At 43.9% G+C, this 15,464-nt stretch overlaps 1 protein-coding gene and 1 long non-coding RNA gene across 4 annotated transcripts in view; one reads left to right on the forward strand and one right to left on the reverse strand.

The window, feature by feature from the left end:
* C8H10orf90 (chromosome 8 C10orf90 homolog) overlaps positions 1 to 15,464 on the reverse strand; it is a 246,098-nt gene that overhangs the window by 172,901 nt on the left and 57,733 nt on the right. The gene's annotated exons all lie outside the window — the stretch shown is intronic.
* On the forward strand, positions 4,847 to 13,133 carry LOC129524846 (uncharacterized). Its single transcript, XR_008668777.2, has 3 exons — positions 4,847 to 4,956; positions 11,835 to 11,916; positions 12,788 to 13,133. It is a non-coding gene; the product is annotated as an uncharacterized lncRNA (long non-coding RNA).

Here is a 15,464-nt window from a genome sequence, read left to right on the forward strand (position 1 = left end):
GATGGCGATGATGGATAGAACTGGGTGCATTTGGGAGAGCTTTAAGAGATCACGTCAAAAAAATTCGATGAATGACTAGATTTGGAGAAATTATTCTACTCATCCCTATTAAATTTCATCTTCTTAGTTTCCACCCTTCATTTTAGATTCTGTCACTCAGGCCATAAGCAATTCCTTACAAATATGATTAGTGTCTATGTGTGTCATCTGAGCCATTGCTACAAATATGGAAACAAGATAAGGTGCGTTAAGGGACAAGAGACTCCCCTACCCATTTCCAGGTTGACTTGGAGCAATGCTTTTCACTCTACCAGCTATGAATATACCTAGCCCATGTTTTTCCACCCTCCCCACAAGGATATCATAAGACCTGGCCAAATGCCTCGTGGGCATCCAGATACCCTATTTCCATGGCATTCCTCTGAACTGCTGCTTTGGTAAGTATATCAGAAAAGGAAGAAGGCTAACATGACCCACCCTTCTGTAAACTGTCCTAGGGATCTCAATAGCCTTGCTTACGGTCCTTGCTCATTGCTGCCCACCAGTGGCAGAGCTGGTCCCATACACAGGATGCTGTGCACCACCCACTCCTGGCCCTTCTCCAGCAGCTGTAGGACTGGGTAACAGGTCTAGCAGGGCTAGCCTTTGGCCCTCCTAAGCAATGTGTTACAAACTCAGGTGAATAATTATGTCTGGCATGCTTCTCGTGGAAGAGAAAAAGAAACAGCAAATATCCTCTTGACATCTTTTTTTTTTAACTTCCTATATGATGCCCATATGAGAATTAATATCTTTGAGCACCAAATCCACAGAAGGTAGATGTCTGGAACAAAATCTGCCTTGCCTTCCAGCTATGCCATCCCACAGGTTATGATTTAAGCATCCATCACACCAATACGGCTTCAGCTTGTGGTCTCTTCAGCTCTTACACATTTTCGGTGTCTTCCTCTATCAGATCTGTAATTAAGCTACTCTTGGATTACACCGTTTCACTTGCAGTTGGTGTGTGAGCTGCTCTTTAGGAAGGAAGCAATCATGAACTCACGGGTAAGCTTATTCAGCAGTGGCATTTCTAAGCTGATTTAAGCAGGCTGTCAAAACTGAGGGAAATTAATGAGTTTACTAGGGAATATTCCCATCTCTGGCATTGGGGTAAGGAGGGGAAAGGAATGGATGAAAACTAGGGAGTCAGGCTGACTGTGCCTTTTTCTTTCCTTTTTTCGTCCTTCTTTCCTACCTTCCAATTCAATAATGAAGGCTTAGCTGCTTCTTGATGATCTATAATTCAGCTTTGCTCTATATTCAAAACAAATCTTCACAAGTACATGTTGGCAAACTTCTCACTGCTATTTTGTTGACAATAACGGAGAAACTTGAGGATATTTCTGTTGGAGACACCAGGCTTCAGCATCAGCCCGTCTGACATTTCCCGGATCTTGGCTTTTTCAGGCAAGATCTCCTCTGCATACCAAGTGGACCTCTCTTTGCACTACAGAGATAAGAATGCCAGGCCTCATTGGGTTCCACTCTTTTTTTTTTTTTTTTTTTTTTTTTTTTTTTTTTTTTTTTTTTTTTTGAGACGGAGTCTCGCTCTGTCGCCCAGGCTGGAGTGCAGTGGCGGGGATCTCAGCTGACTGCAAGCTCCACCTCCCGGGTTCACGCCATTCTCCTGCCTCAGCCTCCCGAGTAGCTGGGACTACAGGCGCCTGCCACTGAGCCCGGCTAATTTTTTGTATTTTTTTTTCTTTTTTTTAAGTAGAGATGGGGTTTCACCGTGTTAGCCAGGATGGTCTCGATCTCCTGACCTCGTGATCCACCTGCCTCGGCCTCCCAAAGTGCTGGGTTCCACTCTTAAAGACAAGGCTGGGATCAGCTTGAGGAGCCATTCAATTGATGGAAGGGCAGAGCATTAGGAAGGATCGGAAGACAGAGGCTGCATGGGGCCCCATGCATCCTCAGAGATGTGAGGGCTGATCGCCACCCTCTGGCTGCCCCTAAGGTTGGTAGAGTTTTAGGTGCTTCATTTACAGCTGCCTACACAATTAAAGGTGGATTAGAAAACTGGTAATAGGGGATTAGGGCACAAATCCCCTTCCAATTGTTAATATTAATTACAGTGCTTTTTTCTCTTATTATGTAACAAACACTAACTACTTCATTAAAAAGAGGAAAGAGAGAATATAGTTTGGTAGGGTAATATCTGGATTACTTTTTCCATCCAGGAAAGCACTGGTGCGTTTTCACTTCCAGAGCATAAACTGTAATAAATGTGAAACACAAAAAGGAAGAAGAGAGTATCTTTTGCTTTCCACCAATTAGTCAGTCAGAAAGTGTTTCAATTTTAAGATGTAAATGTCTATCTTTTCCCCCAACAATTTTCTTACTGGCCACTGTAGTCCAATTATTTCGATTAAAGCAGAGAGGGCTCAGTTAATGAGAAGCAGGTTTCCACAGTGTGTGCGTGCATGCGTGTGCACACATGTGTGTGTGTGCACATTGCATGTGTGTGCAGGCAGGTGACTTTCCTTACGGTCCAGATGGCCAGCAGGAAGCCAGCTCACCGGCGTTGGCATGCGGAGTGCAGACTGTCCAAGCTGTGCAGGTTTGGCCGTCCCTGGGAGACGCTACAGAAAATCTCCAGGGCAATATTATTATCTTCTCTTGTGGCCATTGGATGAAAACAGTCACTGAGCCCTGTTGTGTGCAGAAACCTGTGCCTGCCATGTGCGGGGAGGAGATATGAGAAACAAAAGCCAGATGTGGTGAGCACCTCATGGGCGCACACATGGCAACCAAAGCCAATCAAATGCAAATGAGCAAAAGCCAACTGCCTGCGGAGAGTCAGGAGACACCGGGCAGGGATGAGAAACCCCCTCACCCCATCTTGGGAAAATCCATCTCATTAATGCTCTGAATTTAAAAGTAAACAGAAGATATCTAAGTCCTCCTCTGTGCTCAAACCAGAAAGTTTATATGATGTATTACAGTCCCAGCTACACATAAAAGACTGAATATGTGTGTGTTTCTTAGGCGTGAGTGTGTGTGCATGTGTATGTGTGTGTGTTTCCTCAGGCATCTGTTTAAATGCAGTATCTTACCTTAATTGAGGGACACTGAGGATCCAGGAATCCCTCTTCTGGGTTTTACCCAAAAGGAGATGAAATCACCGCCTTGTAAAGGTATCCACACTCTCCAGTCCCTGGCAGCACTATTTACAGTAGCCAAGATATGGAAACAGCCCAAGTGTCCACTGACAGATGAATGGATCAAGAAAATATGGCATCTGTACTGTGTATACAATGGAGTATTATTCAGCCTTTAAAAAGAAGGATATTGTGTCATTTGCTACAACACAGACAGGCTTGGACGACATCATGCTAAGTGAAATAAAGCCCGCACAGAAAGAAAAATACTGCTTATCTCACTTAGATGTGGCATTTTTTTAAAGGTCAAATGTACAGAGATAGAACAGAAAGCCCCCGGGTCACCAGGGGTAGGGGCTGAGGGTGGGGAGATGTAGGTTAAAGGATACAAACTAGCACATGTGTGGGATGAACAAGGCCAGAGATCAAATGTACAACATGAGGACTCTAGGTAATCAAATGTATTTGAAATTGTTCCTAAATAAGTAGATTGTAACTGCTCTTGCCCCCAAAAAGTAACTATGTGTATGGTAAATATGTTAATTTACTTAACTATAGTAGCCATTTTAGTATCTATGTGTCTCCAATGACATCATGTTATAAACCTCAAATATACACAATAACATTTATTTTTTTAAAAAGGTGACACAGGGACTGTGCTTTACTTACCTTCACTTTCCCCAAAGCATCTTATATGAACTTGACCTCAAACAAGCAATATTTCTAGTTTCTTGCCATTTTGGTGCATTTATATACACCAATTATTTGATTGATACAGCTTTTTAAATATTTAAATAGTATAAAGTGATTTTTCTAGTTATACCCTAGAATTCAGAGGCTGACTAAAGTTTCATGCTCCAAGGTTCCTACCACACAAACCCTTTCCTGGACCCAGAATAACCAGCAAGTGGCCCTCCTAAAGAATAGCGGGGACCCCGCCAAAGCCACTGAGGCCTGGATGCCGGTGGAGGGAGAGGCTTGCCTGTCATTGCCCAGGGGCGTGCCCCGCCTGTGCTTGCCCACTTGCCTCCAGGGAGCAGGAAAACCCCCTAAGACATTCTTATACCCTAACCTCGCTCTCATTTATAGCTAGTCTCAGATCTAAATGCTGCGACTGTCCTAAAGATGAATAAACAGCATGCAAGTACCCTACGTTAGGAAAAGCAGGGGATGGTCCAACAGCCATCTTTCACGCTGCTATGTAAACGTTTGCTTCAAAGCTGGCCCCTCTTACGTGAGCGCACAGTCTGTCCCTCCCAATGAGGCCCACAGATCCAGCTCCAGGAAAACTGTCCTCTCAATTGCTGGTATTTAAGGACAAGCCCTTCTGATGAATCACATCTCTAAGCGAGATATTATACTGTAATCCTAATCACCTCTTCCTAGGCTTTGAGCTACAATAGGGTTGCTGGATGCACTGAACACCCGTCTTGACAAATAAGCAGCTATGAGTAAAATCATGATAATAGTAATGAAAGCTACTGTTTAGCCAGCAGTTTCTCTGACCTGGGCCTCTAGCTTACTCGGAATATAATATCTCATGCCTATACAGGGAGGTAGGTACTTGCTGAGATATAGCAAGGGTAAGAAAGCCTCCAAGATGACCTAGGTGTGAAGGGACTTGGTATCAATCACAACAGGGTGGTTCCACTGTGGAACTCCTGAGCCTGAATATTCCCTGGTGGGCACACAGCCTGGGCTCAGGAGCACACAACCCTTTGAAGGTGGGAGCAGCACCTGTTTACACTCAGAGCGGGCCATTTTCCTGGTTTGGACAGAGCCCATAACCACACGAGTGCTTTGAATATGATCTGTAAGCTCATTTGCTCTGATAGTAGAGGCAATTTAACCCCTCAAAAAGCAAGATGGGTCTTATAAGGGATGCTGTGTCATAGTGTCATCGGCAGGGTTTTGGGCTTTTTTTTTTTTTTTGGTCTTTCTGAGCTCTGCATAAAATAATGGAGAACCTTACAATCAGTGGGTCTTGGATTCGATGAAATGTGGTCATGTCTATTCATCCTCTTGTTGAAATACGTTCCAAAGGGCAGTTTTCCAAAATCAGAATATGACTAATGCAGCACCTGCAGATTGGCAACTCGGAGAGAGGGACAGGGTTGGGGAGAAGGGAGAGAGACAGAGACAGACAGAGGGAAGCAGACAGAAGGAGGGAGGAGAGAGGGAGCGGACAGGCGCGGTCGGGGAGGAGATGATGCCTTGCATTAGTCACATTTGGACATCAGAGGAGAGTTCCAGTCTGGAGGTGGAGCTGGAAGTCATCTGTATTAGTCCGTTCTCACGCTGCTAATAAAGACATATCTGAGACGAGGTACTTTATAGTAAGAGGTTTAATTGACTCACAGCCCCTTAGGGCTGGGGAGGCCTCAGGAAACTTACAATCATGGCAGAAGGGGAAGTAAACATGTCCTTCTTCACGTGGCGGCATCAAGGAGAAGTGCTGAGCAAAAGCGGGAAAAGCCCCTTATAAAACCATCACATCTTGTGAGAACTCACTATCACAAGAAGAGCAGCATGGGGGTAACCGCCCCCATGATTCAATTACCTCCCACCAGGTCCCTCCCATAACATGTGGGGATTATGGGAATTACAATTCAAGATGAGATTTGGTGGGGACACAGCCAAACCGTATCATCATGCATGCCATCCGATGTTGTGGATAAAACCATATACCTGAGTTTCACCCCAGCTGCCCTGATTGCTAGCTGTGTGACCTTAGGTGAGCTGCTGAAGCCCTCTGTGCCTCAGTTTCCTTAACTGTAAAAGGGCCCTAAGAGTTGTGCCTGCCTCCCAGGTTGATGTGAAGGCGAAGTGTGATAATTCACATAAGGTGCTGAAAACAGCTCCTGGCCCTCAGTTCTTAGGTGATAGGGAACCTCTGTCTATGAAAGGGTTCTTACATACCTCCCAGGCCGAAAAGTCCTCACAGTGGTGTGGCTGAATCAATACAAACATTAGAATGGGGGAAGCATCTGCTGCGTGACAAGAGGAGCCATATGCAGAGGGAGGAGCCCATCAAGGCCAGCTTGACAGGAGACTGCTTCACCGCAAATCCAGAGGCCCTCCCCTTCGACTCAAAGGTTGCAAAGAGGTACTCAAGCTCGTTAAAAGTGGCTGAGCTCGAAGCCTGGAGTTGAAATTATGTGGGACAAGCTTGAGCGGAAGGGGTGGTTGTGTTCACTGAACCCAAAGTGTGGCTTTTCCTGCATGCAGTTCCTGCCCGGAGCCCTCCCTTCCACCCACCTTGACAGGATGACCCCTGCATCAAGGCTGGGCTCCATCCAGAAACACAGATTCGGAGAAGCCATCTGACCTCTCGGCCTTGCTTGGGTGGCAGTCTGTCCTGGTCTTCTGCCTGACTCATTCTCAGTCCCTGAGTAACACTGAGCCCAGGGGAAACCAGCATCACCCGGGCATCACCCAGAAGCCCTCACAAAGCAACAACCATCACCAAAAAAAATGCCTGCAGGTAATTTATTTTGCCTGAATTGTTTGGCTATCTTGATTCCTCATTTTCTTTCTCAGACTTGATCCTTAGTTGAAAGAAAAAAATATACACCATATATATGCACTTTTTTAAAAGGTAGAGAGAAATTGCTTTAGCAAAAAGTCCTCAGCCTTCAGGGAGAAGCTCAGCTCTGCTACTCAAGGCAGGAAAGATAATCTCTAAGACACAGAAATGCAAATGTGGACGTGGTCTCTTCCCCTCTTGCCAGACCCCCAGCAAAGTTAATTTGGGGATTCTTTCCCCCTCAGGAGCCATAGAGTGAGACAATTTGTTTTTACCACATCTCTCCACATCCAAAGGGTCAGAAAGGCTGAGATTCTGATAAGAAACACAGATGTCACTGAGGTAACAATTTAGCTACACTTCTCTGCAAGTTCCACCAAGCTTGAATTTCTTTAGCTACATGGATCCATTTTAATAAGAGCTGACAGTTTAATCAGGTAAGATAAGGCCCATTTTCATAATAGGGCACAAGAGGTATGCATATTTTTCCATTAATGGATCTTGGGATTTGGTCATGTAGTCCCTGCATAAAATGTAGACATTTCACTCCACCGTGCTCTTTTGATCCCGTGCCACCCCAGGAAAGCTCAGAAAAGAAAAGCCAAAACTAGCCGCAGAAGATACATGGTAATGAAATGGATTGCACACATTCAAAGAACTCGATTTTCAAATGAATGTTGCTTCATGTCTTCAGTCACACTAATCACTTAATGGCCATTTTAACCTTACAACTAAGAAATAAAAACTTTATTCTGAAAAATGGCTTCATATTTATTCTAAGTAGAGCCAGAATTTGGGCCAGCAAGTCATGACTATGAATGACCGTAAATGCCCTCAGAGGGGCGTGTGCTTTGGTGCGCCAAGCCAAAGGAAAGATGGAAGCAGGAAGGGATTTCTCTGACTCCAGCGCTCCCCTCTCCTGACCCCAGTGCAAGCACAGGGCCCTCCTCTGGGATGCACAGCTGCAGGCCTGTGGGGAGCGGGCAGGGGCCAAAGCCCTGCCACGTGCAAAAGGAGACTTAGTTTCCCTCTGGGGCTTGTTGTGGAGGACCCTGGAGAGGTCCCACTACTCCTGCAGGACAACTGCTCCTTGGAGACCCCTGCGCCCCTGCATGGGAAGAGCCTGTGGAAGTGGTCCTGGCAAGACATCCAGGAGAGGAGAAAAGATGTGTTGAATCCTCGCAGCTCCTAGCCCCTAGCTCTGCGGAGAATGTGGATCCAGCCTTTGTAGCCAAGGAGAAAAGGAGGTCCCAAGGTCTCCCGCTGGTGCCGTGAAGATAACTGCACTGAGAGATGGAGCCTGCTGGGCTGCCTGCCAGGTGTGGCATTGCTGCCTCCAGAACCCACCTGGACTCTAGCAATGACTAGAGCTTAGGATTAGGGAACTCAACAGCCCAAGAGTGGAGGAACAACCAGAGACCTGGAAAAGGCATGTCATGACATGGAACCGCTAAAAGATACAAAGGAAAACCTAAAAATACATACACACATACATACATACATACATACATACATACATACATACATACATACATTTGATTGCAGCACCAAAAAAAGACAGTCTAACTGAAATATGATCCTTAAATTTAACAATTTCATCTGTGAATTGAAGGAGACCACTTTTGAGATTCAAATTAGTAGCCTTGAAATTAAACAGAAGAAATAGCTAAGCCACAGAGCGGCAATTCAGAGGCAATGCAGTTTCATGCTACAGCATGAGAAGACTGTCCCACTGCACCCTGGGAACCCAGGCATTCTCAAGGGCTCTGCCCACAGTCCATGAAGCAACTTCCAAGACAATACCCTCAGGAATTGTATTGATGCATTAATTAAACGAATGATTATGTCCTTGGAGATGTGAAATGATATTAAAGAGATGAATAATGTCACCCTTGTAGGTTATAATCAGTATGATAAATGATTTGGGTTTCAAAACACATGGCAGAGAAAACGATTATGGCTCATTGCCCTGACACCATCGGCTGTTGGTCAGTTCTGGTTCTTACCAGGGGCTGTTGGGCTACTGCACATTGGCTATGATCCATGAACATCTGATTTATCTTTCCCTTTGAATAAGAATGAAGATACTACAAGTCATTTATGCCATTTCTCAAGGTTATCCGGTGTGGGCTCTCCAACACTGACTTTCATGGAAAGTTAAAACAGTGAGCTCACCGCGGACAAACAGAAAACGTACAGGCATTCCATCTACTGGAGTGCCACCTCCGAGGAACTTTGAGCAGCTCTGATGATTTGCTGTTAGGATTAGGATTTGCAGCATTAGAATCCTTTTAGAATTAGGGAGTGGGGCCCCGGATGAAGGTAGAACTACGACTGGTTTGGCTCCTGATTGAATGAAGTTCAATCATTTCCATAACGTAGCTGCTTTTGTTGGGGTATTTTGGACTATTCACACAAATGCTGTGGATTATTCCTGCATTGCTGGACCTGAACATAACCAGGAACCAGTCATTAGATGTAACTGATGATCCTCATGACATCAGACAATAGCCATCAGAAGAGTCATGGCAACGACCCATAAGGCTTAAAGAGAAAACTGCTAAAAGTAGGCATCTCTTAAAATTGTCATTCTCAAAAGATAGGGATTTCCATGATCCTTAAGAACTGAAATTATTTCTGTAATATTATCAAGTCGTGATTTACCTTTTCCATGGAGTTACCATTTGCGCAGATGGGTGCGGAAGTCATGATGGGTGAAGCAGCTGGCTCCATAACATGAATGAAGGCAGGGGCGCCCAACTCTGCTATCAGTCATCACACTCTTTAACACAGTATTACTTGTACACTTAAACAACAATGTTCCTGAGGAAGCCAGGAAAAGTGTTTTATTATATAGCTACCATTGAGTACCCTTCATTTTAATACCCTGCATAACAAAATGGGAAACTCACATTAGCTGTGATGCGTTGGCTGTGTTGAAAACCATTTGTACAATTGTTACTCATTGTAGTTGCAAATCTAACTAGACACTGTTTTCATGAAACACCACTTTAACTTGAAAGAGATACTAACAAACTATGGTTTCTCAGACATGAGTATTTGGCAGACATTTTTTCATGATGAACACAATGAGCCTGTCACTTTAAGGAAAACAACTGATAATATGGGTTATCAATAATCAAATTTGAACTTTAAATTAGAATTTTGAGAACTTCTGCGTGCCTCCTTTATCCTGACAGATTCTCAATAATTAGGGACTTTTCTGATGAGTTCAGTGGTAATATCAATGAATTCTTTTCATATTGTAAAATAAAATGTACCAACATTTAGAAGATGGGTATAACTCAAAGAATCAATATTTTCCAAATAACCAGTGCAGGATGTTACAAAATCATACATGGATAAAAGATCCATCCAAAGTATTAGATCCATCAATGAATTTTAAGATAACAAAGTCAGAGTTTACTCATACGGTTTCATATTGACCTCATAACTTTTAAGAAAGTATTACATGTCTATTATGTTACAGGAAATAAGCCAGTCCCAAAAGGACAAATACCGTATGATTCCACTTACATGAATTACTTAGAATAGTGAAAATCATAGAGATAGAAAGTCGAATGGTGGTTGCCAGGGGTCAGGGGAAAGAGGGAATGGGGAATTGTTGTTTCATGAATGTAGAGTTTTAGTTTTCCAAGACGAAACAAGTTCAGTTCTGAGGATGGATGGTGGTCAATGTTGCACAACATTATGAACTTATTTATGTATTTATTTACTTATATTCTTTTGGACACAGGGTCTTGCTCTGTTACCCAAGCTGGAGTGCAGTGGTGCCATCAGGGCTCACTGCCGCCTGGACCTCCTGGGCTCAAGCGATCCTCTGATCTCAGCCTCCCAAATAGCTAGGACTACAGGCACACACTACCATGCCTGGGTAATTTTGTTCATTTTTTTTTTGTAGAGAAGAGGTCTCACTATGTTGCCCAGGCTGGTCTCAAACTCCTGGACTCAAGCGATCTTCCCTCCTCAGCCTCCCAAAGTGCTGGGATTACAGGCTTGAGCCACCATGCCTAGCCTGAATGTATTTAATATCACTGAACTGTTCACTTAAAAATGGTTAACATGTTATATTTTACGATATATGCACTTAACCACAAAATAAAATGAAAAAAGAAAATTCCACTCAAGTTGTGGTGTAGTATCAAGGAACAATATCCACAAGTATCTGAAAAAGCTATTAAACTATTTCTCCTTTTCCAGCTACATACCTGAGTGATATCTGATTTTCTTCATATATTTCAATCCAGACAGCACATCAGAATGGATTATATGCAGAAGCAGATATGAAATCCAGCTGTTTTCATTAATCCAGACATCACAGAGATGTGTGGCAATGTAAAACGATGCCAGGCTTCTCATACTGTTTTTGTTAGAAAATTATAGTTATTTTTTAATAAAAATAATCCTATTTATGTCAACATTTAATGGATTTATTATTGTTATTTTAAATGAGTCAACAAACTAATACTTTAATTTTTCCCCAGTTTTACTTTGTAGTTCAGCACATATGGGTAGAGGCAGCCTATGTAAACAAAAACTCTTAGGGACCTCCAATAATTTTAAAGAGTATATAGGAGTTCTGACCAAAAACTTAGAAACCCACTGGCTTAAAAATTCTGTCCCTGCCACTTACAAGCTGTATGGCCTTGGGCAAGAGATTTCATCCTTTCCTGCCTCAGTTTATCCAGTTGTAAAAGGAGGTAATATGAAATAAGGTATGTGAATCAGGCCAGGCGTGGTGGCTCACGCCTGTAATCCCAGCACTTTGGGAGGCCAAGGTGGGCAGATCACCTGAGGTCAGGAGTTTAAGACCAGCTTGGCCAACATGATGAAACCCCGTCTCTGTTAAAAATACAAAAATTAGCCAGGCATGGTGGTGGGCATCTGTAATCTCAGCTACTCAGGATGCTGAGGCAAGAGAATCACTTGAACCTAGGAGGCAGAGGTTGCAGTGAGCCGAGATCGCGCCATTGCACTCCAGCCTGGGCAAAAAGAGTGAAACTCCATCTCAAAAAACAAAAAAGGTATGTGAATCATTTCATGCAACACCTGGTCCCTAGTAAGCCCTCAATGATGCTGGCTGTCACTGCTTTCTCAGTCCCTGTTTGTTGAGTATCTAATTGCCAGTGCTTATCTATCAATAGGTACTGGGGAAACAAAGCAAAACAGACAAATTGCAGTGCTCAGGTTCTGCCAAGGGCAGCAGACAGTGAACCACATGAAGAAGTAAGTTGGCAAGGGTGCATGATGGGGTTGAGCATTGTGGGAGAAGAGGGACAGGAGGGCCTTAGGAGCAGTGGCTTAGAGCAGGGAGAAGGAGCCTGTGAATGACACAATAGGAGGCAAGGGAGCCAGCCAGATGCTGCACGGGATGCCAGTGATGGCCCATGTGGTTCTGCATGGGCAGGGGGACTGTGGGTTTGTTCTGAGAGAGCTGTGAGGCATGGGAGATGCTGAGCAAGGGTGCGATGTGATCTGACTCCCAGTGTAATGAGATCAGGAGGATGTGCATCTCTCCAGAATTGTTCTTCTTGCCTGTGTAGACCTATTAAGGCTGCTCACATTGGACCTGTACCTGGAGCCTTCCCAGGAGCCTCCAGGCAGAACACATCACCCCTCTGTCAGCTCCTCCAGGGGCCCTCAGGATCATGAGTGTCTGGGTTAGCTGTGTATCCCTGTGCCCTTGGACCCCTGTTCTCTGGTGGACCCCTCTCCACCTCTCCAGATCCACTCCATCCTTCACAGGCTGACCTGCATGGACCATGTCCACAGGGCTCCCTGGCCTCTGGCTTCTAGGGTGTTCACCCAAGGGGACCACAGTAGAATATAGGATGAAGGGCAGTTGGGGTGTTTAATCCCCTGGCTCTGCCTGGTGGGCCCTTTATGGGCTGGCTGAGTCCAATTCCTACAGGCAACTCCTCCTGACCCTCTACTGTCTATAACCTGGCCTCCCCTGTCCACCTCCAGCAGGACTGCAAAGGGCTCAGACAGGAGCCCCAGGGCTCTGCAGTTTTCCCTGCCCACATCTCATAAATGGTTCCATTTGCAAATTCTCCTAAAACTACCTAACTGGAGTGTGTTCTCTGTCTCCTTCCAGGCCTCAAACTAATGGACTCCCATAGATCCAGTGCCTCAGATGCAGATGACACTCTGGGAAGGCAGACACCACCTCTCTCCTGCACTCCGCCATTCTCCAGGATTGGGAAGGATTCTGGGCACACAGTAGGCATTTATTAAATATTCATTGGATGAATAAATGATAAATGAATATTCATTATCATTCTCTCCACATATTAAATCAAATGCTTCAAAACACTGTAGAATGGGAATTAATTGCCTCCCTTAGTCATTATTTTTATCTATAGCTATCATCAAACCTTCACCCACTCAGAGTTAATAATTGAAAAACAGACACATAACAAGTTAGCAGAGAGGAGAGCTCAAATGAAGCCCCATCTGAAAACCTCACCTACAGGCCACACTCCCCAGACACAACTTCTTGTAACTGGAGGTGGGGTGGGAGTCTCTATATTCTATTTTTCTTTCTTTTTTTGTCTTTTATTTATGTTTTTTGACATAATAGTTTGATTGAGATGTACTTGTTATGCAACACAATTCACCCATTTGAAGTGTATAAATCAATGGTTTTTAAGTATATTCTCGGAGTTGTTAAACCATCACTACTACCTAGTTTTAGAACATTTTCATCACCCCAGAAAGAAATCCTGTACCCACTGGCAGCCACTCCCTCCCTATCCCCCTCAGCCACCTTACCCTAAGCCAACACTCATCTACTTTCTGGCTCTATGGGTTTCCCTATTCTGGACATTTCGTATAAATGGATTACAAAATGTATTGTCCCTCGTGTCGGACTTCTTTCCTTCCCTTAGCATAATGTACTCAAGATTCATCTATGTAGTAATATGTGCCAGGACTTCATTCCTTTTTATTGCCGGATAATATTCTGTTGTATAGATGGACCACATTTTATTGATCCGTTTATCAGTTGATGGACATTTGAGCTGTTTCCACTTTTTGGCTATTAGGAGTAATGCTGCTATGAACATTTGTGTACAAGTTTTATGTGAACATATGTTTTTGTTTCTCTTGGATGGAGTTGCCAGGTCATATGGTAATTCTACATTTAACCTTTGGAGGAGCTGCCAGATTATTTTCCAAGGCAGCTGCACTATTTTACATTTCCACCAGCAGTGTATGAGGATTTTAACTTCTTCAAACTCTTGTCAGCAAATATTATTATTATTAAATTTTGGTTCCACACTCATTCTTAAATTTCCCAGAAGAGGGGATTTTTGTTGCAGGTAGCTTCTATCTAAACTCCTTATTGCAGTGGCCAGAGATTTAAGGCGCTCTTGAACTGCTTCCTCAGCCTCTCACCATTTCTGGGGTTCTCTCTGGGCTCCAAGGGTACACAGTAGTTGGGTCCCAAGTGGTGCATAGAGAGTACACACAAATTCACAATGGCACAAATCCTACATGCTGTAGACCTATCCTGTCCAATATGGTAACCACTAACCATGTGTGACTATTAAACTTTAAATTTATTTTAAATTTTAATTAAGATGAAATTCAACATTCAGTGGTTCAATCACATTAGTCATATTTCAAGTGCTCAAGAGTCGGCCAGACGCTGTGGCTCACGCCTATAATCCCAGCACTTTGGGAGGCTGCGGCGGGCAGATCACTTGAAGTCAGGAGTTCAAGACCAGCCTGACCAACATGGTGAAACCCCGTCTCTAATAAAAATACAAAAATTAGCTGCGCATGGAGGCGCGCACCTGTAATCCCAGCTACTCGGGTGGCTGAGGCAGGAGAATTGCTTGAACCTGGGATGTGGAGGTTGCAGTGAGCCGAGATTGCACCACCACACTCCAGCCTGGGTGACAAAGTGAGACTGTGTCTTAAATAAAAAAAAAAAATCAAGTGCTCAAAAGTCACATGCAGCCAGTGGCTACCACATCGGACAGTACAGATCTAACACATTTCCATCATTGTAGAAAGTTCTATTGGATGGCATGAAAGGAGGAAAGAGAAAAGGCCCTCACGTGGCCACCCTGTGAGAGACGCTGATCAGAGTGGCTTTGTCTCCAGACCCCCTCCGCTGAGGTACCCCATCACCCATGGCCCATTTTGCCAGCCATCTGAAGAGGTTCAGAATTCTTAGGGATGCCAGATAAAAGGGTATCTTTTTTATGTAGAAAAGCACAAAGTTAGGCCTCAGGCTCTCTCAGGTGGACTATCGTGTTTTCCAATCGGTTCAAGAACATGTAAGCTATGATTTCCACTCCTCGGGGTTCAACTACCCAAACCTTGATGTCTCAGATGAGAAATATTAAATATCTAAAATGGTCTATTTCTGAAAACTCTTCTGTGAAGGATTGCCAACATTTACGTGTTTCTAAAAAAAGAAGTTGCTGCGTATGAGCTATTAAAAATTAGCGGCCAATTAATACTTTTCAGCTTCCAGCCTGTTAGAAATGTTATGCAAGTCATTTATAGGAAAAATGCTCGCCCTCGCAGCTCCAACGGCATGTTACATACTAAAGCAGAGTTGGTCTTGAATTCTGGGGGCTGATGTCTCGTGAGGCATATCAAATGTTGGATTTTACACACCTTTGAATATAATTATTATTAATATTCAAGCAGTATATTCATTTATACCTTGAAAGGGAGGCAAATACCTCTTACTATTTGTATATGATATTAAAGGGCTCTAGACTTATCTCTAAAATTACAATACTGTATTTTGCCAC

The sequence above is a fragment of the Gorilla gorilla genome, chromosome 8 (genome assembly GCF_029281585.2).
Source record: "Gorilla gorilla gorilla isolate KB3781 chromosome 8, NHGRI_mGorGor1-v2.1_pri, whole genome shotgun sequence".
Lineage (NCBI taxonomy): Eukaryota > Metazoa > Chordata > Mammalia > Primates > Hominidae > Gorilla > Gorilla gorilla.